The 13,294-nt window shown below is 37.9% G+C and overlaps 1 pseudogene; it reads left to right on the top strand.

Annotated features, from left to right (window-relative positions):
• Window positions 1-10,945: 10,945 nt before the first annotated feature.
• Window positions 10,946-12,066, top strand: LOC109554029 (olfactory receptor 10D3-like; annotated as a pseudogene).
• The last annotated feature ends 1,228 nt before the right edge of the window (window positions 12,067-13,294 follow it).

Below are 13,294 nucleotides of genomic sequence, written 5' to 3' on the forward strand. Positions count from 1 at the left end.
ACTAGAGAGTGAGATTACTGGCTTGACTGCTCTCTCTCCCTTTGGACCCTCCTTTTTCTCCACCAGGTCGCCTGTGTCTCCTCCCTAACCCCTCTCTACTCTACCCAACTCTGTGAATTTCTGTGTGTTCCAGACGGTGGAGAACACTTAGGGAACTGATTACTGGCTGGATCTGTCTCCCTCCTTTTCATTCCCCCCTTTTATCCTTCTGGCCACCTCTGTTACCTTCCTCCTTCTTCTCTTCTCTGTATAACCCCGTGAACAGATATCTCTGAGTGGTCCAGGTGTGGAGTGCACATAAGGAAGTGACTACTGGCTAGCCCACTCTCTCCACTATTGATTCACCTCATCTCATTTGAGTCACCTCTAACTCCCTCCTCCCTCTTCTCTTCTCCATGTAACCCTGTGAACCTCTCTGAGTGACCCTCACTGTAGAGAAACTTATCATCTTTAATGTAGATGTTTTATCAATGGTGCTGTATAGAAGGAGAAGTTTTGAAACTACTGTAAAAATAAGACCGATAATCGGAAGCAGGAGACTTAAGTCCAAACCCTGACTCCAGGGAACTCCTGACTCCAAGGAACATTCATTGACAGGAGCTCATCAAATGCCTCCATACCGACACTGAAACCAAGCACCACACAAGGGCCAATAAGTTCCAGGGCAAGACATACCAAGCAAATTCTCCAGCAACAAAGGAACACAGCCCTGAGCTTCAAGATACAGGCTGCCCAAAGTCACCCCAAAACTATAGACATCTCATAACTCATTACTGGACATTTCATTGCACTCCAGAGAGAAGAAATACAGCTCCACCCACCAGAACACCGACACAAGCTTCCCTAACCAGGAAACCTTGACAAGCCACCTGTACAAACCCACACACAGTGAGGAAACGCCACAATAAAGAGAACTCCACAAACTGCCAGAATACAGAAAGGACACCCCAAACTCAGCAATTTAAACAAGATGAAGAGACAGAGGAATACTCAGCAGATAAAGGAACAGGATAAATGCCCACCAAACCAAACAAAAGAGGAAGAGATAGGGAATCTACCTGGTAAAGAATTCCGAATAATGATAGTGAAATTGATCCAAAATCTTGAAACTAAAATGGAATCACAGATAAATAGCCTGGAGACAAGGATTGAGAAGATGCAAGAAAGGTTTAACAAGGACCTAGAAGAAATAAAAAAGAGTCAATATATAATGAATAATGCAATAAGTGAAATTAAAAACACTCTGGAGGCAACAAATAGTAGAATAACAGAGGCAGAAGACAGGATTAGTGAATTAGAAGATAGAATGGTAGAAATAAATGAATCAGAGAGGATAAAAGAAAAACGAATTAAAAGAAATGAGGACAATCTCAGAGACCTCCAGGACAATATTAAACGCTACAACATTCGAATCATAGGGGTTCCAGAAGAAGAAGACAAAAAGAAAGACCATGAGAAAATACTTGAGGAGATAATAGTGGAAAACTTCCCTAAAATGGGGAAGGAAATAATCACCCAAGTCCAAGAAACCCAGAGAGTACCAAACAGGATAAACCCAAGGAGAAACACCCCAAGACACATATTAATCAAATTAACAAAGATCAAACACAAAGAACAAATATTAAAAGCAGCAAGGGAAAAACAACAAATAACACACAAGGGAATTCCCATAAGGATAACAGCTGATCTTTCAATAGAAACTCTTCAAGCCAGGAGGGAATGGCAAGACATACTTAAAATGATGAAAGAAAATAACCTACAGCCCAGATTATTGTACCCAGCAAGGATTTCATTCAAGTATGAAGGAGAAATCAAAAGCTTCTCAGACAAGCAAAAGCTGAGAGAATTCTGCACCACCAAACCAGCTCTCCAACAAATACTAAAGGATATTCTCTAGACAGGAAACACAAAAACGGTGTATAAACTCGAACCCAAAACAATAAAGTAAATGGCAACGGGAACATACTTATCAGTAATTACCTTAAATGTAAATGGGTTGAATGCCCCAACCAAAAGACAAAGACTGGCTGAATGGATACAAAAACAAGACCCCTACATATGTTGTCTACAAGAGACCCACCTCAAAACAGGGGACACATATAGACTGAAAGTGAAGGGCTGGAAAAAGATTTTCCATGCAAATAGGGACCAAAAGAAAGCAGGAGTAGCAATACTCATATCAGATAAAATAGACTTTAAAACAAAGGCTGTGAAAAGAGACAAAGAAGGTCACTACATAATGATCAAAGGATCAATCCAAGAAGAAGATATAACAATTATAAATATATATGCACCCAACACGGGAGCACCACAGTACGTAAGACAAATGTTAACAAGTATGAAAGGAGAAATTAACAATAACACAATAATAGTGGGAGACTTTAATACCCCACTTACACCTATGGATAGATCAACTAAACAGAAAATTAACAAGGAAACACAAACTTTAAACGATACAATAGACCAGTTAGACCTAATTGATATCTATAGGTCATTTCATCCCAAAACAATGAATTTCACCTTTTTCTCAAGTGCACATGGAACCTTCTCCAGGATAGATCACATCCTGGGCCATAAAGCTAGCCTTGGTAAATTCAAAAAAATAGAAATCATTCCAAGCATTTTTTCTGACCACAATGCAGTAAGATTAGATCTCAATTACAGGAGAAAAACTATTAAAAATTCCAACATATGGAGGCTGAACAACACGCTGCTGAATAACCAACAAATCACAGAAGAAATCAAAAAAGAAATCAAAATTTGCATAGAAACGAATGAAAATGAAAACACAACAACCCAAAACCTGTGGGACACGGTAAAAGCAGTCCTAAGGGGAAAGTTCATAGCAATACAGGCACACCTCAAGAAACAAGAAAAAAGTCAAATAAATAACCTAACTCTACACCTAAAGCAACTAGAAAAGGAAGAAATGAAGAACCCCAGGGTTAGTAGAAGGAAAGAAATCTTAAAAATTAGAGCAGAAATAAATGCAAAAGAAACAAAAGAGACCATAGCAAAAATCAACAAAACCAAAAGCTGGTTCTTTGAAAGGATAAATAAAATTGACAAACCATTAGCCAGACTCATCAAGAAACAAAGGGAGAAAAATCAAATCAACAAAATTAGAAATGAAAATGGAGAGATCACAACAGACAACACAGAAATACAAAGGATCATAAGAGACTACTATCAACAATTATATGCCAATAAAATGGACAACGTGGAAGAAATGGACAAATTCTTAGAAAAGTACAACTTTCCAAAACTGGACCAGGAAGAAATAGAAAATCTTAACAGACCCATCACAAGCATGGAAATTGAAACTGTAATCAAAAATCTTCCAGCAAACAAAAGCCCCGGTCCAGACGGCTTCACAGCTGAATTCTACCAAAAATTTAGAGAAGAGCTAACACCTATCCTGCTCAAACTCTTCCAAAAAATTGCAGAGGAAGGTAAACTTCCAAACTCATTCTATGAGGCCACCATCACCCTAATACCAAAACCTGACAAAGATCCCACAAAAAAAGAAAACTACAGGCCAATATCACTGATGAACATAGATGCAAAAATCCTTAACAAAATTCTAGCAATCAGAATCCAACAACACATTAAAAAGATCATACACCATGATCAAGTGGGCTTTATCCCAGCGATGCAAGGATTCTTCAATATCCGCAAATCAATCAATGTAATACACCACATTAACAAATTGAAAAATAAAAACCATATGATTATCTCAATAGATGCAGAGAAAGCCTTTGACAAAATTCAACATCCATTTATGATAAAAACTCTCCAGAAAGCAGGAATAGAAGGAACATACCTCAACATAATAAAAGCTATATATGACAAACCCACAGCAAACATTATCCTCAATGGTGAAAAATTGAAAGCATTTCCTCTAAAGTCAGGAACAAGACAAGGGTGCCCACTTTCACCATTACTATTCAACATAGTTTTGGAAGTTTTGGCCACAGCAATAAGAGCAGAAAAAGAAATCAAAGGAATCCAAATTGGAAAAGAAGAAGTAAAACTCTCACTATTTGCAGATGACATGATCCTCTACATAGAAAACCCTAAAGAGTCCACCAGAAAATTACTAGAAATAATCAATGACTACAGTAAAGTTGCAGGATATAAAATCAACACACAGAAATCCCTTGCATTCCTATACACTAATAATGAGAAAACAGAAAGAGAAATTAAGGAAACAATTCCATTCACCATTGCAACGGAAAGAATAAAATACTTAGGAATATATCTACCTAAAGAAACTAAAGACCTATATATAGAAAACTATAAAACACTGGTGAAAGAAATCAAAGAGGACACTAATAGATGGAGAAATATACCATGTTCATGGATTGGAAGAATCAATATAGTGAAAATGAGTATACTACCCAAAGCAATCTATAGATTCAACGCAATCCCTATCAAGCTACCAACAGTATTCTTCACAGAGCTAGAACAAATAATTTCACAATTTGTATGGAAATACAAAAAACCTCGAATAGCCAAAGCGATCTTGAGAAAGAAGAATGGAACTGGAGGAATCAACCTACCTGACTTCAGGCTCTACTACAAAGCCACAGTTATCAAGACAGTATGGTACTGGCACAAAGACAGAAATATTGATCAATGGAATAAAATAGAAAGCCCAGAGATAAATCCACGTACATATGGACACCTTATCTTCGACAAAGGAGGCAAGAATATACAATGGATTAAAGACAATCTCTTTAACAAGTGGTGCTGGGAAATCTGGTCAACCACTTGTAAAAGAATGAAACTGGACCACTTTCTAACACCATACACAAAAATAAACTCAAAATGGATTAAAGATCTAAACGTAAGACCAGAAACTATAAAACTCCTAGAGGAGAACATAGGCAAAACACTCTCTGACATACATCACAGCAGGATCCTCTATGACCCACCTCCCAGAATATTGGAAATAAAAGCAAAAATAAACAAATGGGACCTAATTAACCTTAAAAGCTTCTGCACATCAAAGGAAACTATTAGCAAGGTGAAAAGACAGCCTTCAGAATGGGAGAAAATAATAGCAAATGAAGCAACCGACAAACAACTAATCTCAAAAATATACAAGCAACTCCTACAGCTCAACTCCAGAAAAATGAACGACCCAATCAAAAAATGGGCCAAAGAACTAAATAGACATTTCTCCAAAAAAGACATACAGATGGCTAACAAACACATGAAAAGATGCTCAACATCACTCATTATCAGAGAAATGCAAATCAAAACCACTATGAGGTACCATTTCACACCAGTCAGAATGGCTGCAATCCAAAAGTCTACAAATAATAAATGCTGGAGAGGGTGTGGAGAAAAGGGAACCCTCTTACACTGTTGGTGGGAATGCAAACTAGTACAGCCACTATGGAGAACAGTGTGGAGATTCCTTAAAAAACTGGAAATAGAACTGCCTTATGATCCAGCAACCCCACTGCTGGGCATACACACTGAGGAAACCAGAAGGGAAAGAGACACGTGTACCCCAATGTTCATCGCAGCACTGTTTATAATAGCCAGGACATGGAAGCAACCTAGATGTCCATCAGCAGATGAATGGATAAGAAAGCAGTGGTACATATACACAATGGAGTATTACTCAGCCATTAAAAAGAATACATTTGAATCAGTTCTAATGAGGTGTATGAAACTGGAACCTATTATACAGAGTGAAGTAAGCCAGAAGGAAAAACATAAATACAGTATACTAACGCATATATATGGAATTTAGAAAGATGGTAACAATAACCCGGTGTACGAGACAGCAAAAGAGACACTGATGTATAGAACAGTCTTATGGACTCTGTGGGAGAGGGAGAGGGTGGGAAGTTTTGGGAGAATGGCAATGAAACATGTAAAATATCATGCAGGAAACGAGTTGCCAGTCCAGGTTCGATGCATGATGCTGGATGCTTGGGGCTGGTGCACTGGGACGGCCCAGAGGGATGGTATGGGGAGGGAGGAGGGAGGAGGGTTCGGGATGGGGAACACATGTATACCTGTGGCGGATTCATTTTGATATTTGGCAAAACTAATACAATTATGTAAAGTTTAAAAATAAAATAAAATTAAAAAAAAAAAAAAGAAAGCTATGGTACATATACACAATGGAGTATTACTCAGCCATTAAAAAGAACTGTATACTTTAAATGGTAGGTTTTATGATGTGTGAATTATATCTCAAGAAATTTGTTATTAAAAAGTCAATAGTCTAGGTCCTTTTAACACATTATTCCAGCCACTTTTAATCATACTAATTAAGTGAAAATAATTAAAATAGTGCTAATTCTTAATGTTTACAGAAAGATTTACAATTCAAAATCAAATTTGCACATACATTATCTCATGTGAAATTCATGACTATAATGTGAGAGGTATTATCATCTCAGGTTTACAGAGAAAGAAATTTGGTGATCATCAGACAATTTGAGTAACTTGTTCATTCTCACACACCAGTCATTGTGTGGTCAGGATTTAAAGCAAGATGTTATGGTTCAAAATCTTACACTTTAAGTACCAAGCAGCAATTATGAACTATAATTGTTCTGAGGTACTATAATTGTTCTGAGGAAGAACCAACCATTGAGACTTTAAATGTCAGGAATGAAAACTTTAATGTAGGATTAGGTCTTTACTTTTCATAGATAATAAGTTGAATGTTTTCCAGCGTATCTGGTAGCTCTTCCAGAATGGTCCTTGGCAAAAGTTTCATCATCTTCAATACAGAGACCAATTGGCTACATCTAATTGAAAAACAAAACAAAACAAAACAAAAACAGTATTAGATTCCTTAAACTAATTAGGGAGAAAATGATGTTATCTGTAAGCCTTAGGGACTTAAAACAGACTTCATGGAATCTGGTTCTTTAGAGATGCCAGTTCTATTTAAGCCTCTGATACCCACTCTTGAGGAGGTTTTAGAGCCTAGAGAAAGGATCAATGATTCAATGAGCTCTAGATTGGGAATCTATTTGCACAGACCCTGACCAGCTCAAGCACAGAACCACAGCCACACCACAAGCCTAAAGACCCCAGGATCAAGCCAGTTTGTATCCTTTCTTGACAAGGTGACCATAAAAGCGTCCATAAGAGGCACCAGAAGAACAGAGAAGTGTAAAACTGTACTGACTTGGACCACAACTCTGTTTTTATGACGGTATAAGCCTACATGTTTATTATAACATATAGTTTCCTTTCTTTTTCCCTGTATCTTTTCCTATCACTTTCTCACTCCTATCTGCCCTTTCTGCCATGTAACTTCCTTATTCTATTTTTTCCCCATTTGCTTTAAGTAGATGCTAAGACATTTTCACTCTTTGTTATGGAATATAAACACAAATATATTTGTTTCACCTTAGTTCTTAACCTGCTCAGTCATAGACATTATGTGTCATTTTTCTAGTTTAGTCTAAGTAGTGATTGCTCATCATTTTGATCGCTGTGACCCCTTTTAAGAACCCAAAAATACTTATGGACATTTTCCCAGAAAAAAATATGTGTCTGTGTGTGTATGTCTGTGTGTATCTCCCTCCCCATCCCCCTGATATGACATGGTGAAAATGATGTCAAGGCATTAGGTAGAACTGATTCAGATTAACCACAACATACCCTGGACCTAAATTCTAATCCTGAATCTAAGACATTGGGCGTTTTTGTCCTCTCTTGACCTTTATTTTTTCATTTACGATTCGAGACACAAACTGAGTTCGTCTTTTTGTCTCCTTCCAGGTTTAGCCACGTAGGATTTACTCTGCATTAGTTATAGTATATGTCAGCTCTATGGCTCTCCTTTGTATGATGATAATAAAGATATGTTTACAGTTAAGGAATTGTGCCATAGAATTATTCATTAGAACATTACGATTTGGGCTCCTGGATTGTTAAATTGTTCGCTGGCCTAACTGTTCTCATGAATTTTGAGAGAAGAAATTTAAAATAACCACTTTAATATATTTACAGTGTTCTTGTCCCTGGAGAGTCATTCAAATGACTGACGTTGCTTGGTATGTCATTTCCTGGTATTCACGTCAATGCTATTATACACAGAGTAAACACAGCCTGATAGTCCTTTTTCTATCCATTTTATTTTCTGACTCATTTTACAGCCTTACAACTGTATGAGGCTTCTTTTTCACCAACATGAAACCTGGACTGAGACTTTTAAAAATTCAGAAATAATTATAGACCAACTGTAATCAGGTGACTCATGCTTAGCAAACACCTCACCAGATCTCTATTTTGGTGGGGAGAGAGAGTGTCAGAAATTACTATCTGGTAATCATACGTAATGTGGCAAATTATTTAATCTTCTATTATGCCGTTTACTCTTCTGAGGCACTTTCATTTTCAATCGTAAGTAATGTGGCAAATTATTATTCCATTTACTCTTCTGTAAATGGGGAATAATAATACAACTACTACAGATGGTTGTTAAGAGGATTAAATATGTTAATGTATATAAAGGGCTGATTATTAGTTATTATTTATTTAATTTACTGATTTTTAGCAGTACGTTGAAATCAGATAATAATGTGAGGAGTGGTGAGGGGAAGGAATGAAGACAGGACTCATAATTCCCTAGACTTCTCAAGTGCTCCCAGTTCCTCTCTTGTGTTCTATATTTTGTACTCATCTATATTTTCCTAAATGCAAGGAGCAATCTTCCATTTTTTGGTTACATCTTTAGCCCTGAACTTCTCTTTGGTTTCAGAGTCATGCATTCAACTCCACTTTGGACATCATCAATTACTTGGTCCATAGGTTCCTCAAAGTCAATAGATACAGGAACAATTATATTATTTACCTTAAAAATAGATTTTCATTCTATAATTCACTTAGTTCCATATTTCATTGAATAGCACTACCATCCACCATGTTGAATTAAGAGAATAATTTAGCATTATAGGAATGAGGGTTTTTTCAATGTCTAAACATTTGCTAATGTTGTTTTATTGCATGTTACAATTTCTCTTTTCTGATTTGAAAACTGTCCCCTTTCTGCTCTTGGATCAATAGAATCAATAGAATGTATTCTTTTTATTCAAAACTTCAATGAAAAAAAAATCAAAACATGTTATCTAAAAAAGGCATGGTCTAAATAAACTTTTATGATTTATTTTGTCATAAAATTTTAGATATCTTATTATTCCCTGAGGCAATGAAGAAAAAAAGCTGAAGGATGTGTGTAAGATGGATCCCTTAAAGTTAATAATCTGTTTTTCTGATTAATTTCTGACTCATCACACATGTTAGTCTTGATTTTACTCTTAAAAGTTGCTTTCCCTTTGCATATTAAAAAAAAAAAACTGTTTAGGATGTTAAGTTCATCTGATTTCATATGGTTGCTTCGGGAGCAAAAAGTATCCTATTTCAGATAGTTCATGAAATTTGTTATTTCTGAATCTCTTTTAGAGAATACAAAAAAACCTCTCCAGAATGTTATGAAATATTCTTTATTTTCAGTGATTTACTTTATCCATAGTTTTTGAAAATGTTTTGTATGTACATTTGTGCAATGCTAGTTAGAATACTCAAATTTAGTTAAATTGAAAGAATTATAAAAGTTGATCCATATATCTTCCCTACTTAGATCAGAAATAGGATACATAATATATCCAAATATTTTAGTAAAGAAAAACTTACTGCCATTTTAGGCAGTTTGTTTTACCAATATCTTCCATATGGATGTAGATGAAAATGTGGACACTATACAACACCTTATGATTAAAGGAAGGGCATGCTGGAAAGAATACAGTGTATTGTGTATTTTTGATGACAGTCCAAATACACAAAGATGTTTTGATAGGCTTGGGTGATGGGTGAATACTAAAACTATAAAACTGGACACCTATAAATTATATATGTAGGAACCTGTGTTTTCATAAAAAAAGACATAAAAAATGTTTTCAGCACTAAATAACAGAAACCAGTGTGAAAACGTCTTTTTAGCTTCACATGTGAATAATTCAATTTCAGATCACAGTGTTCTCAAAGTTGCTTTGAAAGTTCATGAAATGTATAAGTGCACTGACAGAAATAGAATAAGGAATGCAGGGTAACAGCTCTCATTGTATAACTGTCTGCAATGTTTAACAATAATAGACAGGAAGAGCACAGTGAGACAAAAATTGGAAAGGAGGGACTCAGTGACAACTTGGCAAGGGTGTTTATGGAGAAATCTAAATTTAAAAAAATGAATGACCAAGCCACATTGTCTTGTCCTCTCAGTTTAGAAAATACAATAATATTTTATCTTATCTGCATTTCCATAATTATTTTTCTTCTTTTCCAATTACGGTATAATGGATTTAAAATCCTTGGAGTCTAATTCTGGATCTTCCATGAGTTATATATGAGAAATTCAACAAGTTACTTAATCTCTCTGAATCATAATTTCATCATCTATGAAATAGAAATATTATTCCTATCTTATATATACGACTCTGTTATTGTTTAGTCACTCAGTCGTGTTCCATTCTTTGTGACCCTATGGACTGTAGCCCACCAGGCTCCTCTGCCAGTGGGATTTCCCAGGCAAGAATACTGGAGTGGGTTGCCATTTCCTTCTCCAGAGGATCTTCCCTTATCAGACTCTATTAAGGCTTAACTCGAGAATGGTCATAAAAATTCTCTGTAAACTATAAACATGCCTCATTTTTTTCCTTTTCTTTTCTCTACTCTGTTTTCCTTCCCTTTCCTTTCCTTTTTTTTTTTTTTTTCCTTCATCAGTTTTCAAGGCTTCTACTGTCTTTGTCACTTGCTCCTCTCTCTCTGATAATAATAAAACAATGTCTGTCCATATACCAGCCTGCCTTCAGTCCTCACCTCAGAGACGGCACCTCCTTCTGGGGTATTTGCTATTCTTGATGTCTCAGTCACAATAAGCATTATCCTTCCATGAATAGAACCTATGATCGTCTTTCCTTTTATGAATCTATTGGTAGCAAGCTGTGGATTTTGGTGCTGTGGGTCATTAACTTACTGTCACTTCCCCTCTTTCCAGGACAAAAATCTAACTTTTACAGAGATAAGGAATCACACTTTGGTTAAAGAGTTCATCCTGTTGGGCATCCCTCGAACCCAGGGGCAAGAAGTTGTGCTGTTTGTGGTGTTCTTCATCTTCTACGCCTGCACTCTGCTAGGAAATCTGATTATCCTGCTAGCTGTGGTGTCTGATTCCCGCCTCCACACTCCTATGTATTTCTTTCTTTGTAACCTCTCTGTGCTGGACATTGGTTTCTCTTCTGTGAGCACCCCAAAGATGTTGGCCAACCTGCTGGTGAAGAGCCGGGTCATCTCCCTGGATGGCTGCATGTCCCAGGTCTTCTTTTACCACTTCCTAGGCTGCACGGAGTCTCTGCTCTACACGGTGATGGCGTATGACCGATTTGCTGCAATCTGCCACCCGCTGCGTTATGCCATCATCATGAACCGTCGGGCGTGTGCCCTGCTGGTGGCTGGCACCTGGGCTATTAGCTCTTTCCACGCCACAAGTCTCACTACACTGACCTTCCAATTGCCATACTGTGGGTCTAAATGAGATAGATTATTTCTTCTGCGACATCTTTCCTGTTGTCAAATTGGCCTGTAGTAACACACTCGTCATTGAGACGGTGAGCTTCACCAACATTGGCCTCATTCCCATGATCTGTTTCCTCCTCATTGTTTGCTCCTACTTGCGCATCGTCACTGCAGTGCTAAAGATGCGCTCGGCTGAGGGGCGGCACAAGGCGGTGTCCACCTGTGCCTCCCACCTCTCTGTGGTCACTCTGTTCTTTGGGCCCTGTGCTCTTGTCTATACCCAGCCATCTTTGAGTGAGGTGCTGGTCACTCCAGTGCAAATCTTTGCAAGTGTAATCACTCCCATGCTGAACCCCACAATCTATACTTTGAGAAACAAAGATGTCAAGGGCGCCCTGAAGAAACTGGTTGGGGGCCAGATCGTTTCAGAAGGAGGTCACTAGTCACTTGTGGGTAAAGCTGATTTTTTTCCCCTCCTCATTTGTATATTAAATTAATTTTTAAAATATATCTATGACAGTTGTAAAGATCTTTTTGCAATAAAGAGAATGGGGAAGCAACTCTAGCTGATCCAAACTGGTGGCATTTCCCCCATCTCAGAGACCAGGCATCAGCAAATATTTTTTCTAAAGGTCCAGATAGTATGTATTTTAGGCTTTGGTAACCAGAGGGTCTCTATCACAAATACAAGATTCTGCTATGGTAGCATGAAAACAGGCATAGAATGAATGAATAAACACAAATGAATGAAAAAAGAGAAGGCTTGATCCAGTGAAATTCCATTTACACAAATAGGCTACAGGCAAGATATTCCCCACAAGCCATAGTTTGCTGATCTCTGTCAGAGGTTACTTGAATTTGAAATCAGTTTTTTTTCAAGGCTACGTTGATAGTGCTTCAAGACTGGACTTTGATGTGGGCTGAGTCCTACCAGGGCACAAGCTGAACTATTGATCAAAGATGGTCAAGGAAGGGATGGGTGTCAGGAACACAGGGAGCACACAGCATCTCAGTGAGACCTGTTATCGCCACAGGCTCATCTGAGTATAACCCATGCTAAAGTTTGGCCACCTGATACAAAGGAGAGAAACCCTGATGCTGGGAAAGATTGAGGGCAGGAGAAGAAGGGGCTGACAGAGGATGAGATGTTGGATAGCATCACCGACTCAATGGACATGGATTTAAGCAAACTCCAGGAGACAGTGAGGGTCAGGGAAGCCTGGTGTGCTGCAGACCATGGGGTTGCAGAGAGCCCGACATGACTTAGTGACTGAACAACAAACAGTGCCAAAAATAATGGGCTTCCCAGGTGGCTCAGTGGTAAAGAATGTATCTTCCAATCAGGAGATGCAGGTTCAGTCTCTGGGTCAGGACGATCCCCTGGAGAAGGAAATGGCAACCTACTTCAGTACTCTTGTCTGGGAAATCCCATGGACAGAGGAGTTTGGCAGGCTACAGTCCATGGGGCTGCACAGATTAGACATAATTTAAAGATTAAACAACAGCAACAATGCCTAGAAATGTACTGATATCTTTGGTCTTGGTACTAGAAATGGTTTGTGGCCAGTTTTCTGAGGCTTGAAGGTCATAGAGGTCATTAGTAGTAGTAGTGTTAGTCACTCAGTCATGTCCGACTCTTTGCGATCCCACGGACTGTGGCCTGCCAGGCTCCAGAATTCCAGTCCATGGAATTCTCCAGGCAAGAATACTGGAGTGGATTGCCATTTCCTTCTCCAGA

The sequence above is a fragment of the Bos indicus genome, chromosome 29 (assembly GCF_029378745.1).
Source record: "Bos indicus isolate NIAB-ARS_2022 breed Sahiwal x Tharparkar chromosome 29, NIAB-ARS_B.indTharparkar_mat_pri_1.0, whole genome shotgun sequence".
NCBI classification, from domain to species: Eukaryota; Metazoa; Chordata; class Mammalia; order Artiodactyla; family Bovidae; genus Bos; species Bos indicus.